This window comes from Numenius arquata, chromosome 4 (assembly GCF_964106895.1).
Source record: "Numenius arquata chromosome 4, bNumArq3.hap1.1, whole genome shotgun sequence".
NCBI lineage: Eukaryota > Metazoa > Chordata > Aves > Charadriiformes > Scolopacidae > Numenius > Numenius arquata.
This window is the reverse complement of record NC_133579.1, coordinates 64,929,937-64,947,683: the sequence shown is the minus strand read 5'-3', so window position 1 is coordinate 64,947,683 and position 17,747 is coordinate 64,929,937.

Sequence of the window (17,747 nt, the reverse complement as noted above, 5' to 3'; positions counted from 1 at the left end):
CACGTTCTGTTGAAGCCAGTGGAAATGTTGCACATTAAACTTGTGGAACAAATAACAGAATTTAGCCTCAAATGAATGAGGCAAATGCAAGGCTAATTTCTTCAAATTAACTTCTAGCAACTTCTGTTTCTCTCTCTCATACACACACACACTCATTCATTCACTTAACTAAACAGACACAGGAAAAAAAAAATCCTAGCCTTCAAACTAGTCAAAATATTTTTCCTGTGAACTGAGAAGGAAGAAAAGGAAGAGGTTTGTTGCTATTTCTATTTTGAAATACTGAGCGCTGCTCAGATCTGCCACGATGAGGGGCCATGTCAAATCGGCTAGATCAGGTAACAGCAGACTGCAAAAACCTTCATGAATCTATTCATACCTTGCCCACTTCTCACACCAGTGTAACCACCTTTATAAACCCCACTGGTGGTAACTGTGACCACATCAGCCCAGAGCAGGCTGGCACCTCCCTGCAAGAAATTCAGATGATCCGGGAAGCGCAAATCACACCGGTCTGTACTGGCAGAGCTTGGCTGATACGACAATATTTGCGGGCATTTAGGTACATTCCCCAGACGGGGATCTACAGAGCGAAATCCAGCTCTCACTGACATCCTGTGCGATCTCGCAGGATTCACCCAGCCAACCACTGCCCCCCCAGGCAGGAGGCAGGGGATGATAAAACTTGGCATCGTCGGGCTGTGCAGAACACACGCTTGCTGCGAATTGAGCTTGAATATTGCTCGGAGGCCAGGGGGGAGGGGGAGGCATCAGATTTGTTTAGGCATAAGGACATACCTCAATTTTCTCCTTGGTTTTCTTCCCACTCCTGCCTCAGTAGGCCCATTATTTCCCACTTCAGAATTAGCACTGTCGCCAGTAGAACTTAAAGGCGATGGCTGAGGAAAGCTCCAGCCTCTGCCCTTGGAGTATTTTCTATCCTGATGGTGGGACCTTAATTGAAGCCATTTGCTTTGGGAACAAAACAGCAAGTGCTCTGCTGCCAGTATAAGGAAACATAGGGGGCTCCTTGAATCCATATTTCCCAGGAAGCTGCCAAGGCACAGCCTGGCAAGGTGGGGGAGAGCAAGTTCCACATCCCCAGCCGGGACCCTGCTCTGCAGAGATCTCCTGCTCACCTTCAGTGCTGCCTTAGGTAGCACTGCTTAGGTTGCCTTAGGTAGCACTGCTTAGGTTGCTTTAGGTAGCTCTAGCCATGCATTACAGCATCTTATTTTGGTTTTTTTTGCCTCACATAGGTCTCTGCCCTTCCAAAGCAGCATGTACTATGTCCCAGCAAAGCAGATCAGCAAAATTTCTGCACCTCGGTAAAGACCCAAGACCACACCTACAACTGGACTAGTCAGAATCCAGGAATTTAATGGTCTAATATGGAGAGTTCACTTTATCATCACCTTTCTCACCTCCTCCCTCACACTTTAAAAAAGAAGAGGCAGCAGCTAAGAGGCTGGTGGCTATGTTTAGCTGGAACAGGATTTGAGATTCTGAGGGAAAACCCCTGGCTGTGAAGCACCTGGCTGATGCAATTTGAGGAAGAAACAGGCTTCTCCCTATCGGAAGAGGGATCCTGACGTCAGCGGGTATGTAGCTGTTCAGTTACTGAGAAGGAGATGATCACAGGACCCACAAACCAAGGTGTACGACAGGAGAATATACTGCAAAGCGTGCTTGTGGTGCAGGTGGTGCCATGCTGGTGGCTTCCGTGCTGCTGAGCCGCACTCAACTCATAGCCATACAGCAGCCCTCATGGCCATCTCCCTGCATGAGCCCCCAAAATAATTCTTGGATAGGTCGTAGTCCACTTAAGCTATGATTTTCCCCATGGTAACAAAAAGACGACAGCCACCACTGAGCCACATCGACTGATTCCTGCTGTCCTCCCAGATCCAGCCCAAGCTGCTAACCCAAGCCTTTCCAACCCGGGTTTGACATATGAACCCAAGGCTTCCTCAACCATCTGGCTTGGGGGCTTTTGTGAGGCTTCATGCCAGTGCTCTTCTGTATATGGGAACTGGTTCCTTTTCCAGCCATTGCAGTCTCTTCCAACACCCTCATCTTTACTCTTGCCCATGACTTTTAGGACATCCTGACCACCTGAGTGGAAGCCTGCAAGGCAGCCTGCTGGCACCAAACAACTGGCTGTTTTCCAGGCTTGTGGTTGCCATCTTTTGTTACTGGAAATACCCTGATTAATTTCTAATGTGCTGCATTAGCCCGACAGCCATCCACCTTATCCTAGTCTTTTGGCTTCTTCAAGGCTTTTTATTTTTTTAAACACCTATTGCAGACTGCAAATGCTTTTCCCAACACAATGTTCCTTGCTCTGCTCACAGCTGCAGATAGTCTGTGAAGACACTGCACAAATGGTTTGGCTGGAGAGCAGGGCATGGGGCTGGTGTCTCCTACAGTTGTTCGAACAGTCTACACCTACCTTCCCTTTCCCTAACCGAGAGCTGGTGGGAGGCAGGAAGCCCTGGATGGGGAGAGCTGTGAGGTGTCCTGGAAGTCCCTCAAAACACCTATTCAGGACCTTCACCTCTGAGGCACCATTTCTGCAAAGTGATGAGGTCAAAACTCACCCGAGAGGAGCACTTAGGCAAGCAGGCAGATATGTGTTATAGCATGTATAAGCATAGGCACAACCAAATAACCAGGCAGAGTTTAAGCCTTAGGACAATGAAGAGTCCTGTACTATAGAAATACCCTAACTTGCAACTGTCTTGTACTTCTGTCTCCACTTGCTACACACAGACACACACTTCTCACAGCACAGAAGAACAACCTGCGACCAGCCTCCTCTTATTCTCACTCTTGATGCTTAAAAGCAAAGCAATTTCAAATTAATCTCCCTCACCAAAGGATATGAGAGAGAGTGAGAGAGACTGATCCCTGCTGCAAAGTCTTTCTCCCAACCCTCTAGTACCCTTGGGGCACAGCCCTGCAACCTGGGTGTGAGATTTAGCAGCTGTTTGCAAAATTTCCCCCTGGACCCAGGTTCACCTTTCAAGCATCGCTCAGGGGCCGTGGGTCCGAGACATGTGTTTGGTTCTTGTCTAGTTAGCTCTCACCCCTGACTTGGTATGAAGGGTGGGGGAAGAGACGGATCAAACAGACGACGTTGACAAAGGAGGTGCCTGCAACTTGATTTACTTCGAGTCCGTGAAAGCCTGCTACTGAATGTAAAAGAGGAATTAAAAAAATAAAATAAATAAATAAAATAAAATAAAATAAAATAAAATAAAATAAAATAAAATAAAATAAAAAACACCAGTAATAAAAAGCAACTGATGTATCCAATTTTTATGGCCAAAAATAAAGGCACTGGAAGGCAGGCTTTTTAATGGCTATCGTTCCTCCTGTGTTATTTGAAGATCCCCTTGTAAACGGGAATCCTGGGTCTGTTTTGCCATCTGTTCCCTCCACTCCTGCCTAGGAATCCTGAAAGGGTATTTATTGTATATGCAGGTTCAGTGAGGCCCACTTACTATAAACAAATACTGCATGAAATATGGTGGGGCCAGCTCTTTCTACAGTGCCTGTATTTATGAGGAAACAGTATAAAAACAAATATGTAATCTGGAAATAAACCTGTTAAATGAATAAAAAGTCCTACGGAGCAAAACATAATGATTAGCAGAGCCATTCAGTGAAAGACCCTGTTAAGGGAACACATCTGCTGTCATCCACTTTGCATCAGTGCTTTTCCCCCCTGACAAAAATCCATCTAAAAGCAGCCATCAAAAAATCATGGGGGAAGGGAGTGGGGAGAAGGAGGAGATGATACAGCCTAAGAGCTATGAGGCCAACCATGGCACTTTTGCTGGTTCTTGAAATGCCTCTTGAGTCCTGCACCCTGCTGTCCACCAAATATAATCTATGTTATTTACAACATATACTAGGTACCGATTACAGTCACTCAGCTGAAGGGGAAAAAAAGAAGGGAACAAGAAGTAATAAAATAAAATATATATAAAAAAGGAAGGATCAGCAAAGCAACCAAAGGCCAGCATGGTGTGCTGAACAAAGATTCAAATAAAGAACTTGAAGTACAACGTGTTTGTGCACACATGCATAGAAAATCATATTTTGCTTTCGACCACTTGCACGGAGCCTAAACACAGGTTATATAGAAGAGCAGCGCAAGATAAATCTGCTCTGGAAATACAACTCAATCCTGATCTCTGATTGCCAGCTTCACTTGTGTGCAGTATCACTATTCAAATGCAGGAAGTGCTATTCTAGCTACCTGTTCCTATCAACTCTATATTTACAGACTTAGAGTAAAATCACAACCTGCTCGGCAGCCACCCCACCCCGCCCACACAGGCAGAGCCAGCTACAGACGGGTGAGTAACCGCACTTGTTGTCACCCTCTCTCCCCACGATTTACATTTGCTCCAAGATGCTCTGGGTATTTCCTATCTCGGTTTCTGCTTTCCACTGTGGGTTGCCTGACCTTCCCCATGGAGCCAGTTATTAATACTCCAGTCTCTACCGACAACGCAAGCAAAGTAGGTACAAGCTGATGCAACTCTGGAAAGTGCTGTACCAAACGCTGATGCAACACACCCCCCCCCCCCCCCCCCCCCCCCCCCCCCCCCCCCCCCCCCCCCCCGAGAGCCGTGATTACTCCCCCGGGGCACGTGGGACGAGGATGCCCTGCTTGCTCTCAGCTTGACACTTGCTTTCGCCTTTGCCTGCCAGCACAAAAACTGACAAAACCCACATCTTCCCAGTCTGCGGCTTGGAAAAGCTCTGGTTTTACCCTCCTGCTAACTATTCCTCGGTAGAAGCATTACGCAGGCAACATCTTTTTCCTTTGTCACGCATGTGACTTCACGGTCAAACTGAAGTGCATTGCCTTGGTCGTGTTTTTACCATCGGGATCGTTTCCGCTTCTTACTGATCAATCAAAGTAAAGCAATAAAACCTTCACCTTCGTAGCAAGGGAGAAAACGCCTGAGCAGTGACTGGAGAACCGAGTAGCAGACAACAGGCCTGCAGCTCCCCTTCCCCACCCAAAGCACGGAAGAAGGCATCACGTAGCATAATTTGAGTACTGATTGACAAAACAGGCATAATAATTTGCTTGAACGTGCACTATGATGCTGGTGTACTGTTTGCAAATTATTAACCAGCATAGACTTGCTGCTTTCGGTGTACGTGAGAAATACGTAAAAGCTTAATGGATTTATATCACTACAGTTACTACTACTGCTCACTGACACACTTTAGTATTTTTATTGCTTTTTCATAGCTGACATGATTCTGATGGTATGTAATTAAATATTTTACAAAGATAGGGTCTGATCCAACAACCTTTATGCACATGAATAATCTCATTATGTTCAATGCCTCTACTCATGTACCCAAAGCAGACAAGACTGGGTTCCTACTTCTACAAAAGTAATTTTTTTCCCCCCTTCTGTATTGCCCTTTTGGGATTTTGATGGAATTAATAATAATAAAAAAAGACCCTTAAAACTCTTTCACATTTATTTTGTGCGTTGAAACCTTCACCTAGGATTTAAAGAAACTACAAGAACACTGTTGTGGCAGTTATGTTTGGCCAGGGATGGAAAGAAGTAAGAGTTTGTGTTTTGTCACAGACTGAAAGACATACTGCTTTTTTGCCAGTCTATATCTTAGTGCGGTTTCCTGAGACTGATTAAGGGCTTGAAGGGGGGATTTTTTTCAAGAATTCATGACTCACTTTAAAAAGCAGTGTATTTCAGGCATGAGGGGGATTGCCCAGATGTGGGGAGTTTTTAATATTACCTGCAAAATATGTCACAGTCATATGCTTCCTTCAAACTGATACACATGCAAGATGCTCACGTGCCAGCGTCTTACAGGCTGTGCACATCCACCCTGTTCCCCACTCACCCAACGCATCCACATGTTCACGGGGATGTTTTGCTCAGCTCCAGCCTGACCCAAAGCTAGATTGGGAGCTGAAGATCTTTGTAACAAAGTGTAGTTTGGGGTTGACCAGTCGTAAAACCAGCTTTTCGAGTTTTGATTCAGATCTGTGCCTACAGGCAGACTTGTCCCAGGTGCTTTGCCATCCTGGCACCTAGTGAAACCCATTGCTATTCTCCCAAAATATCCCAAAACAGTCAGGCAAGAGGGAAAAATCACAAGTGGGTCTTGGGATCTGAATTTTAGATGTGGATTAATTTCAGAGAGATATATTTAAACCATTTCAGCCATAACCGAAGCACAGATAAACAGAAAGGGCATCTGGGGCACTGTGAATCACGGGAAAAACACCAATCCTAAATAAAAAATTTTCACTTTGCAATGCCTCTGCAGCTGAAAGAAGGTATTTTTCTGGTTTTACCCCAGCAGGGAATGCAGGAAGGCTCTGAACACAGCCAGAGAGGCTTTCTGGTCATTTTACACACACTCCCTTGTTATTTTACTACCTCTTGGACCCCCGAAAAAGGCTCTTTCCCATCTTTAGGCAAAAAGGGAACCAAATATGAGTTTCTGGAAACAAACAGGCCTTTTAAATTAAAGCCTACTGAACTATCAGCCTAGTATGAAAATGAAGATATTGCACAGTTGCACCTAATCTGCGACCGGGAAGCATTAAACCCACTCATAGCACTGCCCAAGCACAAGGAGGACAGCCTGGCTTTTGGAGAGCTCTGCTGGACGAGTCACTTTGAGTGTTGCTAAATTGTAAGCCATGGCATGAGGCAAAGCCTTTTCAGCAGACAAAGTGCAGAGGAGCTTTGGTGCCCGGGCAGGGGTACAAAGCCCTCTCCGGATCCTGTTTACTCAGCAGGGGTCACACCACAGGCTAATGTCATCACCTTTCAGCTGCTGCACCCTTTGGAGTGATTTACTCTTGCACCACAGAGGGGTGCTTTGAAAACAAGTCCAATTTAAATCTAAACTCCGCTCATGACAATGATCACAAAGTTGTTTCAAAAGGAAAAGAACAAAAAAGTCACTTGTAAATGATCTGATCCAGCAGTCCTGACCTGCCAGCCATACAGCAAGGCAGCATTGCCCTGCCCCAACAGCGAAGCCCAGAAAGGGGATGCTCCTTTGGAGATTCATCAGTGTAGCACAGCTGGGCTGTCTTCCTCCATTATCAACTGTTGTTCCAGGATCTGTCTAGAAAAATCCAAGTCAATCTTTGCCTCCTAGCTTGCCCATCTTTATATTTTGGTCAATGTGGGGAAACAGGCTGTCAGATCTGCACCTCCTCTCCCTCCCTCCTCTCTGGATGGAGTACACGCTTGGGCTTCAAGCCTGCTTCCCTTGGTCTGACACACTGCTTGCCAAGTTGCCGTCGGGGACAAAATCAAGAGCACTGAAATGGCAGGAGAAAGCTGATACCACATGATGCATCGGGAAAGATAATGCACACCGAGGCCTCTGGAAAAAAGACTCTCTCCTGGCTTCCCAGCCATGCGCAAATTTATGAGGTTTGAATAAAATTCAGCTAAAGTGTCCAGGCCAACGACTGCTTATCCAAAATTAACTCAATCACTGGACTTTTGTCCATTTAAAAGTCACCTGATCATGCTCCACGCTGCTTAGGTTAAGCCCCCCTGTTAGTATCTGAAATACCTCAAATAACATTAACCCTTCTGTTGGCACTGCAATGCAGGATGATCTTTACAAAAAACTTTTAAAAAACATGATAAAAACACACGGATCAAGACACTATAGTGACCCCAGCACATGGATGTGTTACAGCCCTTCGACAAGTCAAGGGTGGCACTTAAGAGAAGCGGAAGCAGGTAGTTAAGTGAGACACAAGGTTTACTTGCCCATGTGCACCTATGAACATGACCATATGGATTTCTTTACATCTTGACCCCAGAGAAAGGGCAAAAAAACTTGAAAATTGCCACCTGGTTTCTGTGATTATTTTTCCATTTAGGGATTAAACAACATCTAAACCCCTGTGTGCGTATATTTCTGTTGCAAACAGGCAGCACAGGCAGTTGCAAAGCAAGGAGATGGGTGTGAGAAAGAGGATTTCTAGTGACCCAGGGGGGAAAAAATAAAGGGATGAGTCCAGGCCTGCCAAACAGCTGGTTAAACTTCAGAGCTCAGTTAAAGGTTGTTCTAAGATTTGTCTACTGACAGCAGAAAAAGCACCTTATCCTCTGCCTGCCTTTCTTTTTGCACTGCTCCCCCAACACCAACACGCCGGAGCGTGCTCCATGCAGCAAGATCAAGACTTCTCTCCTCACCCGAGTGAAAAGTGTTTTTAAATATTGTTTTCCAAGAGAGGTACAGGGGTCTGGTCAGACGAGTGCTCAAATGCTTTTAATGTGTTACCACTCCCTCCTTCAGCTGTTCCTGGCTACTCCCATCCCCTGGGCCCATCGCTAACCCATCGCAGTGCAACCTGCGGTGGGGTTGTTGAGCCCATCTCGGCACGTTGCCAACCCACCACTGCCTTCGTCTTGGCTAGGGTCCTGAGAAGAGACTGCAATACCTATTAATCATAAACCCTGTTGATTAAATCCATCTAGCTATTTCACTCAGCCACAACCAGTGGCAAAGGCTGTCCTGCAAACATCCCTGTCCTGCGATCCAGCTGCCCAGCTGTGCATACAAAGCCAAAGGAAAAACTGGGTCTTCGTCTATGTTGAATTTGAGGCTGGTCCTGGGTTTTCCACCTGCATACCGCCACAGTCTGACATTGCCAAGTGTGAGATTTGTCAGGATGAGAGAAGAAGCTGAAAACTTCCACCAAGCCCTGAAGGAGCCTGTTAATTCCTTCATTGAAGATTTTCAGGGGTGAGCAAAGAAGGATGGACCCTCTTCCTGTGCTGTGGACTCCCTGCTTCACCCTGGGAAAAGGGTATGCTGGGCTCTCAAGCACAAGTCCAGAGCTGTTCAGAAAATGAAAAACAAAGATCCCTTGAACATTTCTTTGTTTCTATTCATAACCACAATTTCATTTGCATTGATGTTTCCTGACCAATTCTCTCCTCAAAATAATTGATGGGGAAAAGATCAAGAGATATAATTAAAAGAGAAACAAACAGAAAACAAAGGGAAGAGGGTAAATGGGCATGCGACTTCGGGTCAGGGAAGGAAGAGGAGCAGGTGGTGGAACTGATGAGGGAGATTTAATGAACTGCGATTGACTTCGAATAACAAAGGAGGAGGAACCTAATCCTGCCGTTGGATCTGTACACATATGGACTTACCATAACAAATGGTAATCAATCCATCAGCCTTAAATTAAAGATAAGGTGGGCAGGAAGGAAGGGACAGAGTGTATTCCCTCCTCCCCGCCCCCCCACCATCAAACTAAATCTGTTTGCGTGTGTTCATGCCTCTGTTGTCAGAATTAGCATCTGCCATCTTTCCCTTCTCAACCTAAGAGGTCATCTTCCCACCCTTCACTATGCCACCATGGGCAGGTCTCTTTGCAGGCTGCCCCACGAATTTAGGGTCCTGGTTGCCCTGATTCTGCAGTGTGTTTCACTTGACAGAGATCAAGGCTCAGCAGCCTCAGAAATATGCTCGTAGGACTCTGCGTGTAAACGCTCACTGAGCTTTAATCAAATGCACATCACAGATAGTCCTGCGTGACAGAAAGCAGAGCCGCCAATCCGCAGACCTGCCAAGAATAGCCTCATCTGCTATACAAGCGTTTTTCCTCTTTTGTATCATTTTGGCCCTGGCTTTCCCATTCTAGGACATGCTGCAGAAATATTCTGGGTTTTACATGTTATCTCTTTGTTTCAAGCTGAAGGCAAGTTCACTAGATTTTCTAAATATATACCCAGGTTTTATGAATCCTCATTAAGTTTTCTAGCATAAAGTTTCTATTTCAAGGCCAGGATGCTCCAAAGAGAGCTGCACGCTTGGGCACCCCTTTCCTATCCATTCGGCCAAGCATGGCTGTGTACATGGTTTTCTTTGTGGGACTTTGGCTTGGCAGGCAGTTTCTCCCAAAGAAAAAGTTTCTAACCTGGTGCCTCCAGGGGCAGTAACTAATACTTATTTCTGCTTGACCAGTAGGCAGAAAATGCACGAGCAATTAATGAAGATAACTATTGACATACCTTTAATAGAGTGAAAGCTTGTGACTTACAGGGTAGTATCAGGAGATGGGAAATATATTTTTCTGTTTCTGCCATAACCTTCCTATGTGATTTCCCGGCATGACCCGTATCTCAGTATATTCCAGAAGAATACAGCCAGTCAGGCTGGGAGGCTGCAGGGAGGTGCTCAGACTCACAGGGAGGGAGCTATATGGGGCTGCGGTTTGGGGCAGGATCTGGGTGCCCAGGGAAGGCTGGGTCTGGCAGAGGGACACAAGGAGGACTTCCCTTCCAAAGGTATTTCCACCACAGCTACTATTTGAACAAAGCATTTGCCAGTTAAAATAATTCAACCAGATCTCCCGTATCCTGAGGAAAGGGCAGGGCAGACACAGATGGACAAGGACACGATGTCAAGCCCTGCCACGTTAAATCAGAAAAGGGGGAAGAGCGGGGAAAGCAGAGCTTTGTGAAATCGTCACCAAAGTTAAATTCTTCTCCCTATGTGTGTAAGTCCACAAGAGGAGCAGGAGGGGCACAACCCAAGCACCAGCTTAAACGTTATGTTTCCTATTTCCCTGCTTGCTCAGGTCCTCTTAACCTGTGCATTGACATCCAGGTGTCCCAGCTCCACAGCAGCTGAGTCGTCCCCACCAGAAGCACCGCTGGGGTTGCCAGAGCAGAGAGGAGCATCCCTTGTCCCAGGCATGGGGCACACCAGCAAGCACTCTGGCCTGTCAGCAGGGACCTCTCAGCCTGGGCAGGTCGCTCGTGCTGACCCATTCCTACCTGGCAATCAGAAGATGGACTTGGCATGTTGGATGGCAGTTGTGGGAGTTTGGGATACTGTAGGCACACACCAAGAAAGTACAGTCAAGCACTTGGCAAGCGCTAAACAACACTGTGGTACCTGGTTTCTGACTTTGCTTCTCCCAACTTCCACATCATAAATTACATCACACCTGGAGTGGGAATTTGCACCACATGGGTGTTTTCACTGCTTTTCAGGTACTTCTTGGGCTGGGCAAGAGCTGAGGTGGCACATCCCGTCACCCCCTTTAGCACGGCACGCCGAGGGCTGCCTGCCCTCCCACCAGCCTAGCAGGGGCCAGGTCCCGCTCCACAGCCTGCTGCACCCAGATCTCATAACGCCTCTGCCAAAGAGGGCAATCTCCCCTGGCCCGCTGAAACATGACCACATACCACCCCGAGAGGTATCATTTATCACCACCGGCCCTTGAGAAGACAGACGTTTTCCAGTGAGAGCTTGGGGCACTATCACTCACCTGCTCCCGCAGAAGCAAACACCAGGGTTTCTGGAGGAAACATTTCACCGCACGCACATGTTAGTAAGTCACCACCTCACGGCCCTCCGCTTCCTTCTGTTGGCAACTTCAATTTTACTCAAACTTCTTTGCTAAAGGGCTTCTTCTCTTACTTATTGGTCAACGGGGGCCTGAAGCAACGCACATCAATGGCAAAGGAGGAAGGAGAAGGTCAAAGCAGAGCTCCGCAGTGCACGATCCCCCTCTCAGTCTTGCAGTTTTGGGACCTCTCCCATCTTCTTTTCACCTACGAAAATCTGGCTGCTTGCCACAGAATAATATAGCAACGGGGGAAGGAGAGGAAGAAGGCTTAACTTTTATTTATTTTAGTGCGATCATTAGGATTATGTCAGAGGGAAAAAGCATTAATACATAATCTTTTCCCTGTGCTATACAACACTGGCTGCTTTTAATTTAGAATTAAATTGAAACGCTCACTCAGAGCAGCTTTGAACAGCAGCCAAGGCCTTCTCTTGCATTGTATGAGCAGCTGGGTAGCCTTTCCACTCTCCTCTTTTGGTCCACGGTGCCCCCTTTCAGACCTGCACTTGAGGGTCGGTCACTGAAGGTACTCGTCACCCTTTCACAAGTGCTAAGGGTCCCCTTGGCTTGGAGCTGGCACACGGACCACAGGTGAAGGGGGAAGCCCTCCCACTGAAGTGCATGAGTGCAGCCCCCAGCAGACCAAACCTCAACAAACAAAGCTCCACGGCTACAGGTATTTCACAAATTAAAGAGAGAAGGGACATATTAAAAAGCACATCAAATTGAACATTTTTTAAAAATGCCAAATAGCGTTGATTTATCTTTTTCTTGATGGCACACGTTATTTTTTTATGCTTTGTCGCACATGATGAGGCAAGTTCACACAAGGAGAACACGGTTTGGAGGTATAAACAGGGCAGGCAAGACTGGGTGGGGTAAAGCCAAATTTAGTTAAATGAACTGGCCATCCTGTTTTGTTCACACAACAAGCCTGCTCCAGACGGTTCTCACCAAGCCCATGAGAAAGGTACCTCGGTCTCCCTGTTCATTTTAATCTATATAAATACTAGGTTTTGTCAGGCTAAAGAATCCACTGCAGACTCAAGCCTTTTCCTTAATTATTGGTATTCACTGAAAGAAAGGGTAAGTTTAAAGAGGGGGGAAAAAAAAAAAGAGATTGCCACCCTTTCAGTGCTGCTGTGAAGGGAGCTCTGCTTATCACAACAGGTGCAAAGGCCACTCACAAAAACAGAAGCAGTTCAACACTGAAAGGCTAAGAAATTACTTACTCTCTTTGTCAGCTGCTCACACAAGCAGGGTAAAGGCTACGTGGAAGGAAAGAGAGACGGTAAAAAGAAGGGTTAAAGTTTGTTAAAGAAAGAAAGAAAGGAAAGGAAGGAAGGCGAGGCACACACAAGCCCGCAGGTTCCTATGAGGGTCTGGGAGATACGTTGACCTTAAAAAAAAAAAATTTTAAAAAAGAGAGAGAAATAAGAAAGGAGAAACAAAACTCCATCCCCACATAGAGCAGGAATGAGCAGCACCAGCAGGCTGGGGACTGGGGGAAATTTTAACAGTCTGCCACCACTCCAGCTGAATGGGGAGGGGAACAATGCCAGCTGAAAGCACAGCATTCCTGCCCCTTCGCCCACAGAAAGGAGCTGTGCAGGTCTTTCTGATGGCTCCCTCTAATTACGGTTTCTTCTGTATGGCAATTCATGGCCAGCTCAGAGAATGTTCCCTGTTGGAGGGGTGATTTGTATACCACACCTACAGAGTCAACATATTGGGGAAAAAGTTATTAAAAAAAAAAAAAAAAGAAAGAAAACTCCTCTGATGAGGAGCCTGCAATTACAGGGTTCTGTTTTCCCTTAGGTTCTTAGCTGGGTTTTTTTCCTCCACCCTTCCCCTTTCAAGATAAGGCATGAGAAGTAACTGAAACTAGAATTTCATTTTATAACACCGCTCCAATAATCCCTAGATCTCTCTCAAGTGCTGCATAAATTTCACCCTCTCTTCACAGAGCTGGAGGTTATTTTACATCTGGTGCATCTTATTTTCTAAGGACGATGGTGCTGTTTATTTTAACCAGGCCTGGAATGATGTGCAAACCAGCCATTCCTCTTAGATGCTGATTGTTCCCAGAACCAGATGGTCAAACCTTCCTCTTTTAAGACAGCTGACTCAAAGCCATAAAAGAAAACACCAAAAATGAAAACAATCATCAACAACAACATCAAAAAACACCCTGTGGTGGGAAAAAAAAACATTTCAATGTTGGCACTGTGAGAGAGAAAAAACTTAGAGAAAAGAGACTGTTTGGTTTCCAGGCCCTGGAGATCCATCATGCAAAGGGGGGAATTCACTCATCAGGAAGTTTCCACCAGTGGCAATCTAACAGGAGGAATTCCCTAGCTTAAATATGACAGATGTTCATACCTCTGCTGCCCAGAAGCAGTAAAAACCACCTGTGATTATTCTGACTGCCCTGCTAAATGAATGGCGAGTTAGAGTACTAATAAAACATAGCGATGTGAGTCAACGCTGCCCGCACCTGGAGGTTCTCTGATACCCACTACTGGCTTCCGTCCTTGTGGTTCCCATCTTTCCCAGGGCTTTTGTATTCGCAACTGGTCCTAGTTTAATTGAGCCGTTTTGCTGTAAGTCAGTGAAAGCAACTGACAGGGCACTGCTAGGCACAGTGCAAGGAGAATCACCACACCTTTTACAAAACCCATCTTGCCCATGGCAGGTTTAATGCAGCACAGGGTCTCTGTTCTTAAAGCCACTCCAGCCTAACTAAGCCAACTCGGTCCAACATCAGATTGCATGCAGTCCTGCGTACGTACAGCCAATTGGCTTGTTCTGGTTTAACAGAACCAGTTCCTCCCGACCTTGACCAAAAATCAACATGCATTTTCACACCACTGCAACTAAAACGAAAAATAATTTTTAAAACCCACGGTTGGGTTATGGACAGAAACAAACAAGATATCACAAAGCAGCTTGTGAATTTTCCACAGAAAGGTGTGAACTTCGAGCACATTGGCTGCTCTGCAGCAGTGGCTGGCATGCAGGCTCTCACCTTGTAGACATAAGGTGCCTTTTCCTTCTTCCACCGACTTTCACCTCTCCAGGGGAAAACAGACACACAAGCTGCCTAAGGACTCTAAAAAAACCAATCACTTTCTCTTCAACCATCATAAGAAATAGAATCATAAAATCATAGAATCATCTAGGTTGGAAAAGACCCTTGGGATCAAAAATAAGAGATGCCTGGATGCCTTTCATCAACTACTTTTTCTTAACATTTCCTAATATGCTGTAAGAAGCATGTGATCCCAGCATGAAAAGACTATGTATGTGAACATCGCAAGAAAGACAGAAAGCCTATTTCAAACATTACAAGGGGAAGAAGGGCTTTAGACACTTTTAGAATTTCTAATTCAATTTTCCATGGCTCTTAAAAATGGCAAAGTCCAAGTTAAAGGACACGTGCTCTGTGGCTGGACCACTGTAAACTCAAGCTAAACGTAAGACTAGATTTAACAGAAAAGGTGAGCTACAAAGCTGTTTCCATTTGTTGGGCTGAAATCAGATTTTGAACTAAATTAAACTGCAAAGATTAGATACACAGTCAAGGCCTCAGTGCAAGGATTTCATGGGAACCCTAAGGTACTAGGTTTTAGGATTCTTTCTATTCAGATTAAAGAGTTTTGGGTAAGGCTGTTAAGACACACTTTTGCTCACAGGTAGGGCACAACAGGTAGGAAACCTGAGTTCAGCACCTCCTTCTGCACATAAGCAGATAACAGATGATAATAGCAGAAATAATTGCATACTCTCATGAAGTATGTTCAAGCATATTGTAATTTAAAAACAACCCCTTAATACAAGTCAAGTATATAACAACAACACAAAAAATTAAGTAGATAATGCTGTTGAAGATATTGCTGCTGTACGAACAACTGAAGATACCACGTAATGCCTGCTCTGGTCTGGGGATGTTCTCTGTGTTTGCAAAGTCCCCTGGACAACAGGACTGTAAGCTTCTCGCCACCTCTAGACACTGGCACAACGTACATGTTTAATAACAAGGACCACATGCCCAGGGGCACACAGCGCTCACTCGTCAATGTCCCGTGTGCTGAAAAATATTTTCTGTGCTAATTGGCAAGGACGGCTGTTAATCCGCCATAGAATAGCTCCCTTACAAACTTCAGCAAAATCCACTTAGCTTTGAGTCAGGCGTACTTCAGAAAGCATTTGTCCTTTTTGCATTGGGATTGAGAGACAGAGAGAGAGAAGGGGCGAGAGAGAAATACTGGAAGCGTAGTAGGGCTTTAGAAAAACTTCAGAAATCCGGTAAGAAAGAAGCCACCAGCCTTGCACTAAAGGAGAGCGACTGGTTATTAAAACCTTGATACAGCAAGTCATTTGAGTTTATTTTAAAATGTACTTAAAGATAAACGCAAAGCATTTTGCTCAAACATTTTGAGGAATATGATCCTTAAGCAAGATTAACAAGTCTTTAATAACACTTGTGTTATGAAATGTCATTATAATCAAGCAGTAAATCAATAGTACAGTAGCACATGCTGCAGATGGCAAGGGCTGTATTTTGAGGAACAAAAGAAAGGGCAACCTCCTCATGTTTTATGACAGTGATACATGTTATGTATACCTACACCTTTCACACAATGACATTTTTGGTATCTCTAGTCACCCATGAGGCCATCTGTCTACATGGAAAGGGGTATATGGAAAGGGACAGCAATTTCTTTCTTCGATTTACACAACTTTGAAAGCAAGATAAAGGCAGGACCCATCATTGTTGAATGGCTGCCTACACCAGGGCACTGTTTTATTTTACAGCTCCCCCGACCTCTTCCCCTTGCAGCAGCAGTGGTCACATCTGGTGCGAGGCCGCTGGGAGTGTTCAGGGGGCAGATGGGCTATTGCAAAACCCACTGATGCTCCACTAGCTTAGAGCTGCAAGGGGCCAGCTGTGCCTGTGCCACAGTGTCAGGGGCCGGGGTGATGCCCAGCCAGGACCAGTGGATGAAGACCTTACAGTAGCCTTCCAGTACCTAAAGGAGGCCTACAGAAAAGGTGGAGAGGGACTCCTTTTCAGGGAGTGTAGTGACAGGACAAGCGGTAACGGTTTTAAACCGAAAGAGGGTAGATTTAGATTAGATATCAGGAAGAAATTCTTTACTGTAAGGGTGGTGAGACACTGGAACAGGTTGCCCAGAGAAGCTGTGGATGTCCCATCCCTGGAAGTGTTCAAGGCCAGGCTGGATGGGGCTTTGAGCAACCTGGTCTAGTGGGAGGCGTCCCTGCCCATGGCAGGGGGATTGGAACTAGATGATCTTTGGTTTGAGTTGGAAGGGACCTTATTCTATGATTCTATCATTCTGTGGGGGTGAGGGCAGAAATACAGGAGCAGAGATTCAGCCTAAACTGAAGCTGTCAGAGCTACGCCCTGGTGAGTGAGATAATACATGCATCCCCCTGCCTGGCCCAGGCTGAATTAGCACATCTGGAGCCCACATTTACCACCGCTTTGGAACACCTTTGCCATTAACACTAAAAACACATCCTGGAGGACATCAGGACTTGAGATGAAGGAGGTGAGAGGGGAAATAAGACACCTTGCCTCCCCCCTCACCTTGTTCCTCCCTCCTCCCACACGGCTCCGAAACACTTTGCGACTTGAATGCTGTCAATCTCCTTATGGGAGAAATATATTTATAGAAACACCATCTCTGTGGCGGAACACTTTTATGGTACCAGATGTCAGAGGACATGAAGTCGATAAAATAAAGCATAGTCCAAGAAAAGGGCCAAAATTATCTGCTGCCAGCGGTGAGAATTACAGCTTCTTCGACTTCTGTGCAGCAGTGCCAGTTTACCCCAGTGAGAACTGGGGCCAGCAAGCGGGTACAGATGTAAATAATTAGGCTAAGTATGCTCTTCAGACAAGAAGATATTTGTCCTTCGCAGGAGAGATTTTGCTAGAAAGGGTTAATGCCTTCTCCTTTGAAATACAGTGCGGCAGCTGCAGATGACATCAGATTTTTCTACCATACTGTTTTATTTCAATGCACACGAAGCATCCAGGGAAGACCAAGCACTGCTTGAGACTGTAATGAGAGCAACGGTCAGAGGTATCACAATAAATGATATCATTTAGAGATTTCTCAATCATATGATTGTGTTTAAAAGCAGGGATATCTTCAGTTTGTTAGGAGAATAACACAAAGATGTATCTCAATAGAGCAAAAGCGCCAAGGGCTCAGGCACCTTTTTTTGGTAATCAACCCACAAGAAACACATGGATCTCAGGTACACATGTGAAACTCACCTTCTTCCGACTAAAGCC